Source organism: Chelon labrosus (assembly GCF_963514085.1).
Source record: "Chelon labrosus genome assembly, chromosome: 15".
NCBI classification, from domain to species: domain Eukaryota; kingdom Metazoa; phylum Chordata; class Actinopteri; order Mugiliformes; family Mugilidae; genus Chelon; species Chelon labrosus.
Genome location: NC_140348.1, coordinates 17394427 through 17412965, shown reverse-complemented (window position 1 = coordinate 17412965; position 18539 = coordinate 17394427). Strand labels below are relative to the sequence as shown.

General features: G+C 38.9%; 1 protein-coding gene across 1 annotated transcript in view; it reads right to left on the bottom strand.

Moving 5' to 3' along the window:
• Positions 1–18539, bottom strand: part of adgrb3 (adhesion G protein-coupled receptor B3) — a gene marked incomplete at its 5' end in the record, with an annotated part of 110280 nt that overhangs the window by 64010 nt on the left and 27731 nt on the right. The window lies entirely within an intron of this gene.

The following is an 18539-nucleotide window of genomic DNA, read 5'->3' as shown; positions in this document are numbered from 1 at the left end:
AAACATGCTATTGATCCACGGTTTCCTCAAAAGTTTGTCACCTTTGTGTGATTTATCTATTTATTTTTGGTTGACCCGGTCCAAAATACTGTGAGCCTTAGACAAATGTATTCTGAGCTGTAGTCATTACAATGCATGCCCTCTTTGTTTCCCGGAAAGGAACAAAGAGAATGAGTACAGTGTTTTGACGCCACACTGAGAAAAGCGATGCTAGAAGATACTGCATGTAGATGAGAATTTGCATCAGCTGTTTTAAGTAAATCCTACACACTGTTTGAAGCAGCATTCATATTTTACACACTTAAATAGCTCATGCAAATAGGTTGGAACCCTTTTAATTAAAAAAACTAGCATTACTTTTGGCAGTGTGGGCCTATAATGAGGTGATTTCATCATTTGCAAATAGGCAATACAGGTGATGCATCAACAACAGATTCACACATAACTTATGTTAGTACATTAGACAATACAATGCATCAGCCATTGATAGGGGTGTTTAAATCATCACTTCTAATGTAGTTTGCAGCCTTGGTTTACTGTGTTCCCCCGCAGCAAGCTGGAAGCCTAGAAAGACTGACCTCCCTCATACTGAGGCATAGACGGGGAAATCTGCCATCTCATCTGATCACGTTCCACACAAAGTTAGAAATTTTGCGACTAATTATACGGTGCATTACTCGACTACAAAAAAAAGATTCTTGTCTGATCCCCGCATCAGACTTTTGGCATTAACCAAATCACATCAACAAACATGTACCCTGATTGGATTAAGAAAAATAAATAAACTAATCAAGACAAAAAAAAATAAAAAATTAATAATAACTTGAGCTTTCAGCTATATTCAAACAGCATCACCACCCAGAGTACAGCATCAAGAAAACCGTGTTTACATAAAATATGGGAATATTAAGAGGGTTTAATGAAAGGAGGCAAAGCCAGCAGGTAGAGACAAACATCGCAGCCTTTTGATGCTGATTAGGATCTTCAGGACCGTGACTGCACAAAATAAAAGGCTCCAGAAGCTCGTTCAAAAGGTCTTTGGCTCTGATTTGATCGTGTCCACATCACTTTTGCTGAAATTAAGAGTGAACTCTGTGTCGCACAAAGAACGTGCTGGTACACCGATGGCTGGACAAACAGCGGGCAGTTGATCCGACGGTCAGTCATGTGAGGCTAACTACCGGTGTACACAATTTAACATGTTATCTCTCTGCTGTGCTTCATTCTCTTCCCCATGGTGTCCTAAATCATGGACCAGTCTCTCATTTGGCAGAATAAAAGGGGCCGTTTGATTCAATCATATTGAATGTCAACTACTTTGCAGGAATTTATTAAAAAAAAGCACGGCATGCAGCTTTTTAATTGATGAAACTAAACACTAAAAGCTATAAGACTGCGCACAGTAGCACTCCCATGTCTCATGGTTCAGTAAGAACAGTACCTGCTAAATTATATGGCTTTTTCAGATGCTTTTACTCTTCAGTACCATTCAGTACTATACTTCCCTGTATTCCATAGCATTGCAGCAGAAGAAAAATAAACTAGCCAGTACCAAGGAGGAAATGCCATTTATGGTGCTGGAGGCTTCTACATTCTATAACGTCCTTTTATAATACTAATCAGCATGACTGGCTTCAGGAATTATTGATCAATATCATGCTTTTCCATTATTATTAGCCTCTGCAAAACATTGATCAGCTGCCCGTAGCTCCACAGCCAGTCACACCTAATTTAATCTATCCCTCAGCCGCACATGATGAACAATGCAACAAAAGCCTTGCAACTTGTCATTAAGCGCGGCGTCGGTGAGATTGCAGAGCACGCACCGTACGACTCAAATGTCGCGCATTTTTAAACAGAAGTGTTCCAACGTCATGGAGTCATCGTATTTCATGACGCCGCTCGAGTGATTATTTCTACATCAATCTGGACTGGAAGCTATTAAAAAAAAGCTCAACCTGTTTGTACACACATTAGAACTTTCTGATCCAGTGCGTGAGATGTCAGTGAGTCTCTTTTGTTGCCACAGAGTCAAAAATGTTAATCTGAACATTGTGCTTCCAAGAGCCTGAGGTATAATGGAAAAGAGCGCAATGTCAAAACATGACACCGGAAAAGTACTGAAAAATGAGGTTTAATTGAACTACTAGGATTGTTTTCAAGCCTGTGGCCATATAACGGTAAACATGAGAGACAAACCAGAATTTTAATAACTAGAGGGGGATAGGCTGTTATCATTTGTCTGAGCAACCCGAAACAATGCGTCTTCACAGAATTACGAGGCAGGAAGCGCAGATGATGCATTTAGCATGTCATTACTTTGAAACGTTTCTTCACTTTGAGACAGCATCATTTCAAAGTTTTGGCCGGTGTTTGGAACTTTTAAACGGTGTGCTTGAAAGAAAATTAAGTTTAAGATTCATGAGGTTGTCTGTCTTTCAGTCAAGACTAAAGAGAATACTTATTATTGACATCCATCAGCCATCACGCTTCAACAACAAAAGAGAGGCAATGACATTTAAAGGAATCCATCACTGTTAGCTTTCGTTGCTTTTGGGAATGTGTGATTCATTCACTTTGTTTCGCCTGCAAACAACCTCAGTGCCTTGCGTCACTGAAAAAAGTGACAAATAACAAAAATGTCATTCTAACCACTACCACAATGCCCATTAAATATTGCATGATTGACCAGATTGAGAAATAGTGGGGTTGGTTTCCAGAAAACATATTTGAGGAGGATTTCCGGAATGTATTTAATCTAAGCCCAAATGCTCAGATGACCTTGATCGACAAATAAGCTACACCCACATTTCCCTCCACAACCGGCAACAAGGACAAAAATATAAACCTCAGTTGTACAATGAATGTGTGTATATAGCATATTATGATCCAGATCCTTTAATGAAAGTGCAGTTAACATACAGTATGTACTGACAAAAGTGATATACACTGATCAGTCATAACTTTATGACCACCTTCCTAATATTGTGTAGGTCTCCCTTGTGCCTCCAAAGCCGTTATGACTCATCAGAGAATGGATATGATCCCTCTGAGCGCGTCCTGTGGTGTCTGGCGACAGAATGTTGTTAGAGGGGGCCTTTGGGTGCCTGGTCTGGTCTAGGTGGGTGGTACATGTCTAAGTAACATCCACATGAATACCAGGTCCAGAAGTTTCCCAGCAGATCATTGCATTGTCACAAGATGGCCAATGTTATTTACTTCACCTGTTAATGGTCATAATGTTATGCCTGATCGGTGTGAAATCATTGTACATGGGGATGTAGAATTCAAATATATGGTTTCCCTTGCTGGACATTTATTTTCTTAACTTCTTTCATTGACTTATACTCAAGCAAGGTATTGTTAGGTTGTATTTTATTTACTATATGCAATGTGTGGTCCTTAATATAAAATAACCAACTCTTTTTGACTGTATAAGTTGCAGATTTATTCATGATTTTCTTTTACTTACTATATGTGCACAGAATCAAAAATTACTCCTTAACTGTAAGCAATACCACTCACTGATATTTTACACAAGCATGTTGAAACATATTTTCATACTGGATGCAAGATTTTTGACTTTTGTTCTTTGGGAACATATATATTAGCTGCTGTGAAAAACAGTTGTTGGTGACAGACAGTTAAAACAATGTGAGAGCAGTAACCACATGCACTCACACACAAGCACATTGTACATTTTTAAAAGCTCATAATTCAAAGAAAGAAGCTAAATTAGCACCCCATTCAGTAACACTCTTCCACATCAAACCTGCAATTAATATATTTTTAAAAGGTGCAAGCAAAGACGGCTTTTTGCCACCATGCTGTGCCATCGGTTAATAATGTCAGCCAATTGCCTGCTTCCTTACAGGGATTATCAACAAACCATGTGAGTAATAAAGAAGTGGGGAATGAGATCGAGCTATTTTGAGAAAAGAAATACCTTCCTCTTAACTTCAAGAAGCTGCGTGGCTACCCTAGTGATATAGGCTGCTTTGTGAGTTGATCTCACCATGAGATATGTCTGGCCAAAAGAAACTATTTTGTTCCAATGAGTTTTGGAAGCTCATCTCCAGGGTTGCATTTGTTAGCATAGCCAGCCATGCATGCTGAAACAGAAACAGCCTTGGCAGATGTGGAGCAGCCAAAACAATACAAAAAAAAAATCTTTCGCCGAATGTAACAAAATGTCTGCTCAAATTACTGGCTATGGCGGCGTAACAACTCCACCACTAAGCTGTAACCTCAGCAAATCGTAATAAATGATAGTTATAACCAGGGGATACAAGGGCTCAGAATTAGAGGCAAATGTGTTACTCCATTCATTGCGGTCCAGAAGAAGGCCATCATTGTCGTGTCAAAGGTGTGCAAACATGGATGCTGCTGGACGGTAATTTCCTGCCCAAGCCAAATTGTTTATGTAAGCCTGATTTTGTGGGCTCAAAGCTTTCCTGACCCATCACAGATCACTGACGCTTTCAAGCTTAATTAGTGGCCATATTTGCAAAGATATTCACGCTCAAATTAATTAATGCCCCGCTACTAAGTACATGCAATACACATTAAAAACAAATAAAGACTTAACGCACAATCAGAGAGAATGACGGTTCCCCGGGTCCATGACCTTTGTCATCACTGAGGCTTTGATTGACTACATTGGGCAAGTTTTAGGCTCAGGCAGTGACAGTGATCGCGCCAGCTGCAGAGAGTCCAACGGGCAGACATTTCATTTCCAGGTTCATCCTTACTCTGTGGACACGTTCCATGTGTAATTTTATTGAAAGGCTGTAAAAGCCAGCCCCATGTCCAATGACTGATGTGTCTAACCTTGCATGAAATGAGCCTTTACTCAGAAGCCCCTATGAGTGGCTTCTATCAGGGGCGCTTCACTTACTGCCCTCCACACATTCCTCCCTGACTGACTGACTGTCTGTCACAAATGCAGCTTTTAATGAGAGGCACTTCATTACTGCTGCACTTGTAAGTGGGAAACTGTAAGTTCCCAAAAATAGAGACAGTGGTTCCACACAGAACAGAAAGAGGAATACATCCGTAACTCATGCTCGTCTTTGATCTATTACTCAACAGCTGAGCTATTGAGGCTGGTCAGATGTAGTAATATTTCTTCGTTGTACATCTTTGGATAAATTAGACTGCTGTTCGAGCAATGGATTACAGAAACTGCATAAAAAGATGCCAGACTAGATGTCATTTACAAAACGGAGAAAGGACCAATTGCTAAAACAGCTGCATTACAAGAGGGTGTAGTCTTTGTGCCAACAGCGCCCGTTCACATGCTCGTTATTAACCCCTGAACATCAATGCAGAAAAATGATCACCCTGTTCTGATGGATTATGGATTTTTTTCTTTACTCTAGAAAAAAAACTACAATTAACAACAAGTATGCTACGATAAAGAGGGAAAAGAAAAATTGTAAAAACAGAAACACATTTCAAAGCAAAACAAGAAAATCAGTGTGGAATTGCATGACATAAAAGTACAGATTCAGCTACTATGTTTAATTTATTCAAACATTTTAGAGGCAGGGCAGTACATTTAAAAAAAAAATAAATAAAAAATGATAATGACTTATGATTATGATGCAATGAAGACGTGACATGTTTTAGATCCTGAAAACACTTCCAAACCCAAAGTGAATATTAGATGTTAGTCCAAGTCCGCCATTCAGAAACGGTCTTGAAAATCTACTCTTGAGTGTCCTCAATATATCTCCTTACAGCCATTATACAAACCCTTCACTGGTGGTGGGACCATATGCTTGAGCCAATGTAAAAAACTCAATTAGTCCTTCATTAAGAAAATGAGGGGGTTGCACGGAATCAGATACAAATTACGAATTGTCCTCTGAGACGTACAATTATCCATCATATTCCTTCTGCCATCTGTTTGCTTCCTGTTGACTCTCCTAATGACTTAGATTGAAGCCAAATTAGAATTCTGTGCAACTGCCACTGCACCTCATTGAAAAGTCATGTGAACTCGCCGGAAAATGGGAGGGAGTGCGTTGAGACGAGCACTCAGAATGCAGTTCGCTCTCAGTAAAGAGAGTATAATTCGTATTGGTGGTGTGTAGGCAAATGAGCGGCTACTGGAGGTTGCATTGATAATTTACAGCACAATGTTAAATCACAAGGTTATTGAGCAGTACCTCACAAAGCAACCTAGATGGAGCTCTGACGTTATCAAAGCACTGCATCAAGGAGCCCTGTTGCTGGGTGCCGTGAGCAGATCATTCCCCCTCTTTTTCCATACACTTGAGGGAACAGGCTTCAGCGATCTGTTTTGATATCATTTCAGCACATCCAGGCATGTATACTGTCAAAATCTGCACAGTTTAGATCCTGATTCTGCTGTGTAAACATTAGATTATATGAAAAGGCCACCACAAGAATCACACGCAAAGCATATTCCACATCACTATGGGTGTACAAAAAAGCCTGCTTATCACTGTCTGGGCAGATCTCGTTTTGATTTAAATAAGGAGGAGGAAAATGCAAACAGAAACAAATAAAGATACTCAGTTCCTTGTCATCTATTCTGTGTTTTTACAAAGATGTACCCTGTGCTTGATAATGTGAGCAGTGTGTCGTGCGTTGGGTTTAGCTGCATGATGCTATCAGAAAATGGATCCGCCTATGGAGCATTTTAAAGTGAAAGCAATGCCAAGATTGCAGCTTATAAGTAGAGAAAAAAAAAAAAATCACCAGCCTTTTCAAAAAGCGACACTGCTGAAGCACCCGTGACTAAAAGTGGGGCTGCTGCAGGGACACAACTGAAAGGACTACTGTGCACTGACAGAAACAAGGATGGAAGCGGATTACTAATGAAACCATTTCAGAAAGAGAAGTCAGGTTATATGAATAGTATAGAAGCGCATTGTACACTGCGTGAAATGCTGTGGCGCTCTCAAATCTGGGACACTAGTCTCCAGCATTTGATGAAAAATTCTCTTGTAGGTTCTGGCCAATCATCTCCAAATAGCATTTTCTTTTTTCCCCCTTTCAAACCAGCGGGATTTGATCTCAACACACTCCTGTAAATTGTGCATAATTGTTCTCTGAGATATGCTTTACTACAGTGTTCCTGCTAACGGGCATTTGAAAACTATGGCAGCATATCTTGGCATCAGTATAGAAACACACAACCCCAGTAGATGACCTGGCAGTCACACGCACTGCCAAGCTCAACGCCACCATGCCAAGCAATGCATCTGTCAAGTGAGAAACATGACACATTTTTTAGCACCTTTGTGACTGCAGCCAATTTTCAAAGAGCATACCTTGTCCTTTTCAGAGCCATTTTGCTTGGCATACCAAACAGTGACCTTCGATTTAATAGAGTCATGGTTTGGCATCCATAGAAATTCCTAACTAATAAAGGGAATATGATACACCGAAGAAATTAAATGAGCAAAACACAATATGGACTCTGTAACCATGGAGGCAAATGTGGTCGGATGACCATATTTCATAGCAAGATAAATCATTTCCAACAGCCACTAATGAGACTTTCATAATTCATGCTGTCAGCTTTTCCACAGCACCAATCATGTCTGATCCTTTTGCAGTGGTAAAACCCACTGCTTCAGACTGCCACCCTGCATCTATCAGCACAGGGAACATTGTGTCATATGCAAGTTAGTCATGAGGAAGATGCCTGCAACATGCCCTGTCTTGGCTCATTGGCTAAGCTCATGTTAAACCAAATACGCTCTCCAAAATAATTACAAGGACACAGATGTGACGCCGAAATGTCCTCAGAAGTCAGAACACAACAGCGGCGCAATAGGATTTTAATTTAATGGATTCTGATGTCAAGTCTGGAAACTTTAAAACCATCACCGTTATTACAAGTTTCTAAGCCATGCATGCACGGCTGTACTGAAATTTAATCCTGTTTGTGTTTTTATAACTAAGAACATGCAGTTCTTAGGCTAAATTCCATTGATGCGTGGACCGCAGTTATATCCCCAGGCACCGAGGTTAATTCACAGTTTGGGCGGGCTGGGTCATAAAAATTAACATTCTGATTAATAGCGGAGGGGTTGCGGATGGATGAAATAATAGCCTACATCATTAATGAGGAAAATATTAGCTAATTACATTGTCTAAAAGGAGGATTTTTGTCAGGCACGAGTTGGCAGACATTCATAATTTTAATACAGTTCATTTCAGTTTGGTGCAAGCTATTGTAGAAACACACGTCTCCATTTTAATTGAATTTTTGCTTTAAACAAATGTATATTTATTATGTTGCTATGTCTTCACTCATACATCCAGTTTGCCCCTCTGAAAAATTGTGGTAATCCCATTGTCTCTAAACATGATCAAATATTTTCGGTGGTGTTTGGATTGCATCTAAATGAATCCCTGCATCATTTAGCTTACCTATTCCCTCTATATTTAATATAATATTTGTCCTTTAATATGATCTTTGTCCTTGCTAGTTTCACGAAGACACTAAAATGCAGCTGTTTAGTCAAACATAAGTGATTGACCAACAGCCCACCAGGACTGGCAAACCAAGCAATAGTCTGGAGCCCTGTGGGGGAAAAAAAATGGAAAGTGGGCATGCAGATCTCCACAACCCCCATATGGGCCCTATTCTGTCTACCCTGTGACAGATTTAGCTAGTTTGGAGTGGAAGGATAGCACACGCAGGTCTTTGCCTGGGTAACCCCCAGAACCTTGGACAATATTTGTGACAATTCAGTGCAAAAGACAACATTGATTATGTTTGGTTTAACTTATGTGTTTAGACTGTATATATTTCGCTGTTTGGTCATTGTATTATAACTAACTTTGTACTTCTAATCATTTTCTGGAGAATTAAAGAGATAAACTCACCCAATATCTATTTTAAAGTGAAGCTTGCAGTCCTTCACCTTGTAGCATATTCTATTCTTTATGGAGACTGTTATAAAGTGTTGAGGGAGAAAAGGAATTTGAAACATAGGAGAGAAAACTCTGCAGGGAATCATTCCCAGGACAACAGGAGCATTTAGTTCAAGAGGCTGGGGATTTAACCACTTGATGATCTCTGCAAACCCATAATATTCCAGAAACAAAACACACCACACAAAGAACGTGTACGGTGTTTAAATCAGGCCCCTCTTAACTTCTGTAAAAATGCTCTTCTGGCCCATTTCTCAATGTGATTATGTTGACGTTAAAGGGATAACCTTTCTGTCACATACTAACCTAAATACTAAACTAAATCGTATCATCTGGTCGAACACAATGCTGGGTCTTAATGTTATGCATGCACGGTGTTATTTTTTAAACTTTATAACCTCATATCAAAGGGATGCTAAGTAGTAAAGTAACAGCAAGGAAGTATGATCTTAATTTTAAATTACGGTGACTCTTTATGAAGGATAATTTCCAGATGGCAAAGGACTGAAGGTGTGAAATAAGAAAAGGAAGGGTGCATTTTTACAAAAAATAATAATTAATTCATGTTTTCATTTTTGTATCCTGAAAAGGTTCTCAGGTTATTATCCTTTAGAGGGTAAAAACGGATGAAAGACTGTCTAGTAAACAAATAGGAGATGATTTCCATTCATTTGCAAGTTTGTCATTTTTGGGACTTTGTCCTCGACCGGGTGGCATGGTTCGTCTGTGTACAAACAGCATATTGCCAGTGTAGAAAACATTCTTGTGTGACAAAGTGATTGTAACAGAGTTGTTGTTGTTGTCGTCTGCCACATTTTTCCTGCCGTTAACTGTGTGTTCAAATGTATCACTTACATGCAATTTATAAGGGAAATCAGGTTACTGTGGTTTGGTAATAAAACTGTTGACTATGTGTCCTTGTTTTACTTTGAGACGGTTACAGTCTAGTGTGACCATACCAAAGTAAATATCCATGTGCATGTCAGTAAACAAACAGTCATGCACTAGAAGCAATAAATCAAAATTTGAATGAAAACAAACTTTCTCCCAGACAGCTGCCAGAAATGCTCCACAACCAGGAAGCAGTGATGGCTGAACCTGCTGGCTCTTCTTTAAAATCATTTCCAGCATCGCCCATTCACTAACAAAGTGAAATCAGAGCTTAAATTGGCAGTTTACTGAAGTCACGTTATGATTTCTGGACAGTGAAGTTATTCCAACTTTCAAAACGATGTCTCACTGCCATGTGGAGCTGCCAAAGAGCCTGCTTCAGCTTTAAATATAGTGTAAACAAGAGTAAAAGAAATTTGGCTCATTCGAATAGCAGGAAAAGAACGTGGTCCATGTCAGTGTAGCTGACAGAAGCAAAGAAATATGTTTAATAAGCTTACTGTAACAAAAAAGGCCAGCAACTTTCTTTAGCCTGGATCAAATCCTCAGTGGAGAATAAAATGACTTATCAGTGACAGCTCCTTGTTATATGCAGCAGCGGAGGCAGCCAAGAGTGACATTAGTATTGGAAATTAATTGTTTTCTAATGTGCACGTCTTCATCGTCCACCAATACCATGCACCATTACTGTGGTCAATTAGCCATTCAACATCATACCGTTGGCCAATGTATGGAATTGATTAGCGCTGTTCCCTGCAGCCCCCGCTGTTTCCTGCCATGTCCAGAATATTAAGTGTTATGCCAAAACCAAATGTTAGACTCAACGTACATGACTCCTTTAATTGCTTTCCACCTAATAGGAATATGTGCATCAAAACAGCTACAACACTACTGCATTTCCATCCCCATACACACAACACAAATCTTCATACAGCTGGTCAGTTTAATTAGTGTGCAAAACAATCGGTCCTTAATCTTCTTATTAAAGCTCCAATATTTTGTTCGTGGATATGGGAGAAAGTAAAGCCCCTTCAACGTAGCTTCTGGGCCTTTTCAGCTATGATGACATTAAGGATGATTGAAGTGCATTATCTGGGCACACAATGGCTGCTGTCCATTCAGCTGTGCTCTGCAGAGCAATGAAATGGGGAGCTGGCGACACACTGCAGAGGAACGTGGACTTTTAAAGGTCCATGACACTCAAGCCCCCCCAATAGCTTTGAGTGAATAGCCTGTCTAACCTATTGTCAGCGGGTTCACGTTATTGTCGATGTACCTGTCTGATATGCAGTCAAAACTCTCCGGTCTTCTGCCTCTCAGCACAAGTGCTGAAAGCATTGAAAAAAAAGAAGAGGTGATTTAAAACATATCCCTTTATTCACATCACTGATAATACCAGGTGAAGTAGTTAATTTGCAGAAAAGAATCTGTCTGCCATGGCAAGTATTCTACGTAATGTCTCCCGGTTTATTGGTGTCTTGCCTGGGTGACAAAATCAGTGTTTAAATGCATCAAAATGATCAGATACTCGTGATGATGCTATGTACATGCATTCGAAAATCAGTATACTTATTATTTACGCAAGAGACTCTCACATTTCCTTATATGAAAGGAACCACTTGTTCAGTCTGGGTTTTTCACACAACAAACAAAATGTGATCCGTCTGTGAGCCTGAATGACAAAACCATTTTCTTCCACTTCCCTTCCACTTCTGTGAGAGCAGCCTTAATGAGCCTCTCAATGCCAAAAATGTAGCCACATGTGTATATTATTTATTTTTTTCCCAAGCTCTAATCAGCAAAGGAAAAGATGCTGTCTTTTCATGCACTCTCTCGCTCTAATCTAATTAGAATTTATTAAACTAGGCAAAAGTTCAAGAGCATCAGTAGCTACTTTTTCCTCCACTAACACAGAGTGAGGTAGATAGAAAAGGTAGTAAAGGCTAGCGCGCCAAATGGGTGAAGGAACCATTTTAGTCTTGACTATCCTTTCACCTCATTATGGCATTTAGAGGCACTGACGAATGCATATTTTCCGTGTTTCCTACTGATTTTAAATGAGGCAGCACTGAATGGTCACATAAATCAACTCTTCTGAGCCAGTAATTGAATCTCCATGGACATAAGATGATATAAAAATAGAGGGTAATCGGAGGGCGCGGTGTACTATGTACAACTGTGGTATACTATGCAGACAAGAAGTAGTGCGGCAGGATTATTGCTGGATGATTTTCACCCATAAACACCGTCTACGTTGTATGAGAAGTGCACTGCTTGTGTAAAATTACATGCATAAATGTATGGAAAGAAAAGGTCGAGTGCAGAAACCCACATGTGGTAAAAAGTAAAATAAATAAATATACATACTGTATATAATTCTGCATTGCCATAGATTAATCGTTGAATCAATTTTGTTGCATGGAAACAAAGCATAAAAGAGTTAATAGATTTTACGGTTACTTCTCAGTTTGTTATATATAGTGTACGTTGCAGTTGCTGACGTGCATAAATATACATTAGATTCTATTGGAGTTTGGTGTATACATTATGTATACCCTTTACAAGAGGACTATAACTTATAAGCAAGCAAATATAAATGTGTTTTCTGTTTCTCCATTATTTTTGCTTTTTTATTTTAGATGATTCTAATGAAAGAACCAAATGTTCAGCAGCATCCCACTGGGTAGAGTTCAAGTACAACATTCTGCATATGGAAATAGAAAGACAAACTTCAAATTCTAGACAAAATATTACTACTAATACTAATTTTACTGCAGGACAAATATACAAAATACAACACACATATGTTCATAAAAGCTAGTATAGGTGACATTTTTGGTCTATTATGTCCTTATATACTGCTTTACAACAAACTCTAAGCAGAAAATGTGTTAAAATGCGGTAGAATCTCTAAACCAACACCAGCAAAGTATATATGTTTGTATGTCAATACTTCCCACAAATAGAAAACAGTGTAAATGTGAAAACACACTGCTCTGAGTTTACAGTCGCACATGCTTGAAGGCATTTTATGGCCTCCTTCTTCTTTCCCTTCCCTTTCTTCTAATGAACCAATTCTTGATGGTTCAACAGACGATTCGATTGACAAGTGGGTAAATAACAATAATGAACGTGTTTACACATCTTCGTTCAAGATCCAGTGTGTAGAATTTAGTGACATCAGGCTGACTGGTTGCAAATTGCAACCAACTGAATGCCCTTTCCTCAAACCCCTCTGGAGAAACAATGGTGGCTGCCGCTTTGACATAAAAACAAGAATGGGCTCCCTGAGCGCGAGCATTCAGTTTGTCCATTATGGCGTACTGTAGAAATATGTTGGTGAAACATTTCTGTAGGGCTCATTCTGAGGTAAGAAAAGCACAGCAATTCTTGGTTACAGGTGATTATACACTAATGAAAACATAATGTTGAACACTATATTTCATTACTGCTAATAGATTCCCTTCAAACCTACACACTGGTCATTTAAATAGCATATTTAGCATTACCTGCAAAAACTTAAATTGAATTATTCCAGTGACAGTATTTGTCTCCAATTGTCAAGATGAATGACATTAATGCTAAACAATCATTGTATTACCTGGTAAATTGAAAAACTTTGTAATAATACCAGTCAGCTTCAAATATTTCGGGTATTTGGACTGTTGGTGGACGAATAAGATACTTTAGATTGCTTATTTTTTTAAATTCCAGTTTCTCTTCCTGTTGTTGGCTTAGCAAGTAATGGGAGTAATCGATTTGTTTAAGGATTTGACAGCAACGCCGTTATTAAATGCTGACAGAATACTGATGCATGGAAAAATTTACATATTATACTGAGGACTATAGCCTACAAAGTAAAAAAAAAAAAAAAAAAGCTTTGCTACACTATGTCATTGCCTTTTTCCTTTTTATCCAGTTCTTTGTAGAAATAGTCCAACTGTTCCCACACAGCTCCTGTTATTTCCATGTCCAAGCTTATACAGGAATTCCCAGTCCCAACCAGTCAGCTACCCACCACAAAGTACAGGACATGTACCCAGTCATACAAGATGTTCACTCCTTTGGTCTTTAAGATGACTGACATATATATCTCCTTTCAGCTGCTATCTTTACTGTTCACACACACATATTCACTTACCCAGACGGCCACTACAGTTTTCTGTGCCGCCTCAGTGCTGTCAATACTAAACACTTTACTCATACCATACCAATTCACCAGACTGCGTACATTACACATTAAGACCAATTCGAACTTATAAAAGGTTTGCTATATAGCATTATTGATTAGTCTAGTCCCACAAGGCAGACTTTTATTGCTTGTTGAGGATTCTCCCATTACAAAAAAAATAAATAATCTTATGTCTACATATCCTTTTTCATGACAAAAATGTTTCCTGCTGATAATTTCTAGTGGCAATCCCTAAGCAGACAGCAGTGACATTTAGTCATACATCCAACTGCTGATACGATTTTTTGCCATTGGTAGCTGCATTAATAGTGATGTATGAAATTAAGTCAGTTCCGTCAACATAAATCAGTCTTTAAATAATGAAAGAAAGTCCACTCTCTGTACAACAGATGTTCTTCATCACTATCATCCTGTTCATAAAATGAACATCATTTTAAGTGACAGGACACCCAACAGGAGTAATGTGACGTAAAGGTTAGCTTCTCTACATACATTACTAACATAACAAGGACTGTAAGAAAAAAAAAAATATATAAAATTCTTCCACTATAACTAACAGTTTGCAGTGTTTCCCACAAAATTTCGTGAGACCCTGGTACTCTGTTTTTGGAGGATCTACGTCTAAAAGCCCCTAGTTATGATGCTACCCCAACTATTAGAAACTACGTGTACAGTATATGGCACATCCGTCTTTAAATTACCGATGTTGAAACGTGGCATTCTATGGACAAATGGAAATGTAAGATTAAATAAAGTAGCAGCGAATATAACGTATTTTAAGTAACATGTTGAATTTCAATCTAACTTTGCTAGTTAGCTCTTAAGAAGTGTAGCAAATTCACGTTACGTCTCGAGTCGTTTCCTCCAGTTTTGAACAGCTGTCTTTAAATAATTGTACATCTCCATGGTCTCAAAAAAATCAAGCACGCAAACATCGGGTGTGAACAACACAAATAGCTTCACTTTCTACGTGGGTGCCGTTTTATCCGTCAGGTTAATTTTCAGAGCAGGTGAGCGACCAGTGTGTGGAGTGTCTGGGGGCAGGCAGCTTTGGGGAGGATAAAGAGGGAGAGATGCTTTCAGGAGCAATAGGAAAAACAACGCTGCACAACGTTGTTTGAAATGTGCAGAAATATTTCCAATTCGTTATGGGACCATGGCGGCGTAAATTAGACCCTGGTGGGCCGCCATAGTATTAACATTGTATGAAAAACACTGAGTTTGTGTTGTACTGACAGACTATTCATCACTATTCATATCACAAATAAAAGTATACACATTTAAAGCAAATACTGGCCTTTGAATGACATCTGCAGTATTACTGCTCCTTTCTCAAGTGAGCAGAATAATTTGCAAATTTGCAGAATATTTGTAGTCTTTTTTTCTAATATTCAATGACATGTAAATAGCTAAAACTAATGAGCCCAGACACACTCTCCATTACTATATTTATAAGTTAATGTAAAATGCAATACATTCATTTGAAGTTAGAGTAATCAGCAATTCCGGTGTCTCTAGGCACCCCGCTGAGACAGGAGACAGGATTCATTATATGACATTCTCAATAATTCATTACAAATGAGCCGTTCCTGTTTCTCCTTGTTTTAATGTCTGGGCCAGCCATGGCTTTGCAGCTTGCATTGACTGACCTCCACCATGATCAACTTTATGATTAGCTGAGAAAGATCCTCTCTTTGTAAAAATCTCATTCTTAGTACACATCACCTACTTTCACACTTCACATTTTAAGCATGTGACACAGAAGTAACTTCCAAGGGGAATCTCACAAGAGCACAAATCAGTTGGAGATTTTCTCTCATTATCTTTCCTTGCCGGTCGCAGGCTGTGCAGTTATTCATGGGCGCAGTTTCATCTCTCACTTTCCTTTTTTACTCATTCCTCTAACTCCTTATGTGGCTTTAGAAATCTGGACAATTAACGCCCCCCCCCCCCCCCCCCCCCTTAAGAAGTACAGTTCGTTTGTAATGCACTGTACTTTTGGTAACGGAAGACTTTCATAAGCCTTGCAGATAATCTCTGATGCTCCAGTGGATCTCCTATTTCAAAAAGAGCTATAAAACTACATGTATAAAGTGCATCTGCTGAGGTTCAAAATACACTTATATCCACTTACACTGATCCAACAGAGGGATTTACATGCAGTATTTAATGCAAATGTCCTTCAGCTATTAAAACACAGCTCATAGTATTTAAAACAATATAATAATAATAAAAAAAAGGCTGCATTCCAACTACCATTGCAGTAGTATTCAAATAAATTAGTTTGTATTGTGTTGTGTATACCATGACAAATACTTGTGAGTAGACCTTACAGTGCTTCACAATAAACAAGGAATTATTGAATATACTGAATATGACATAACACAAAGCAAGTGTCTCCCAGGGAAAGAAACCATTAACCAACAAATTAGTTTGTAGATACTGCTTGTAGGAGTGATTATATAAATGTATTATATCGGCAAGAGAAGTAGCACAATAGAAAAAGTAGAATAAGTAATCCCAAGTTAACTAAAAGAAGAAAATGAATCCATTTGATGCCCATAAAACATACTGCAACTATTTTGCAAAAGGCACTTACGAATCTTTTTCGTCATGAAGTACCATCAGGTTGCTCTTTAACTATATACTATGTTCAGTCACATAAAGGACAAGGAGTCCTGAAGCAGCCTACTTGCCAAACACCTTCAAAACTTTGCTCAGGAGCAGAATTTACTTCAAATCTACAAAGACATCTAACATTAAATACTGATTTGATGTATTTGATTGTCTGACTGCAGTATAGGTCATAGGCTCCACACTAAAGTACACTCAGATACATTTTTTTGCCCAAGATAGTTTCTGTCATTTTAGGTAGTTAATATAAGGTTGATGAATACTGATCAAGTGTCTGTTCCTCTAAACTCACCATGAGGTTTCATTTATGATTGTAACTGGAATGTCTTGATAACAATTTGATAAAATTCTGTACCGGCACTCACGGTGCTATTTGGCAAATATTAGCCTGCAGACTGAACTAAGATGGGGAATATGGCAATCAGTATACCTGCTAAACAAAAGCCCTATACATTAAGAGCATGGCAACATTATCCTGACATTATCCTTTAGCTCAAAGTACCACTGTGCCCTACAGATCTGTCCTACAGGGCTGTAGAGGCAGTAGATTCACTCTAGATACTGAATAGGTATGTGAATTATATAGCTGAAGGTGTCTTATAATGAGGTACAACAAGCACATTCACGCCATCAAGCAAAGGTCTAAAAACAGAATCTCCAAAACCTTTCTGCACTGACACGATGCTTTCTTATCCACCCCCTCCTGCTTCTAACCCCAGTAGAGTCACGCCTTCTATCTATTCAGCAGCATTTCTGAGCGAGCAAGGGGAGGGCAAAGGAGACAGCAATGCCACAAGCAGCACAAAGTGCAGCTTCTGGAGTTAGAACAAGGAGACTTTTGTTTGCTAACTCAGTGGGGTTCAGTGCTCTGATGTCTGCTTGATTTAGCTTCTGTCCCGGAAAATGACTATGCTTATTAATGTCAGCTAACAAACCAGCAATATTGCTTCCACTTGCACTCTCTGCTGAAATCAGAGTAAATTACATTAAGGATTAAAAAACCGAGTGATTTTTGTTTTTGTGAGTCTTCCTGCACTTCATCACTGCATGCACTTCAGTGCAATGGGGCAGATCTGAGAGTTGTTTGTGTGATATTGAGCTGGGTCGGTTCAGATAGTCTCAGATGGGTATATATCCAAAATGGGCTAAACCAACGATCACTTATGAAACAGCTTCATAATTAAACCTAAAATAGAAGAGAAGGGATTCGCATGCCTAGCTTCTTGTTACCAAGCAACGGAGTCAACCAGTGTGCATACCACTGTGTCCATATTAAAGGCAGGGTGAGAGGAATTGGGGCTTCCTGTTTTTGTCCAAGGCTTCTTTTTGGATGTGCCCTGTTTATGGAGAAAGCAGTAGGAATGTGGACAACAGATCAAGTCCAAGCAGGGTGTTTGAAATTCCTTTAATGAGAACTTGGCTCATTTAGAGGCATTATTGAGACTCCCAGGTTGATGCGCCTCGCATCCAAAGCAGTTGGCCGGTGGGGATGGTTAGGGCAATAAATTGTCTGCAGGGTTTTTAAAACAAGTGAAAAGAGGAAGGGGGTGACAGGCAAACTGAGGGGGCAGATTTTGGCCACATTACAGACACGAGCCACAAAAACGAGATAAGACGCAAGAAATATTGACAGAACTTAATATTTGGAGTTTCGTAATGCTTTTATTTTTTAAATTAAGCACACACCGAGACCTGAATAAGGCAGCCACTTATTATTGTATGCATGTGGCAAGACAGATGAGGTCCTTGGTTGAATAATATTGACTGGTATTTCATGGCTTTTAAAAGGTGCTAATTCAGGCAATATGTAAACAGCATGCTGTCTGTCTAAACTTTTTTGCTGCACAAAGCATCTATGTTATCTTCATCTATCATTTTTAGTCTCTACAAGGGTTAATTAAAA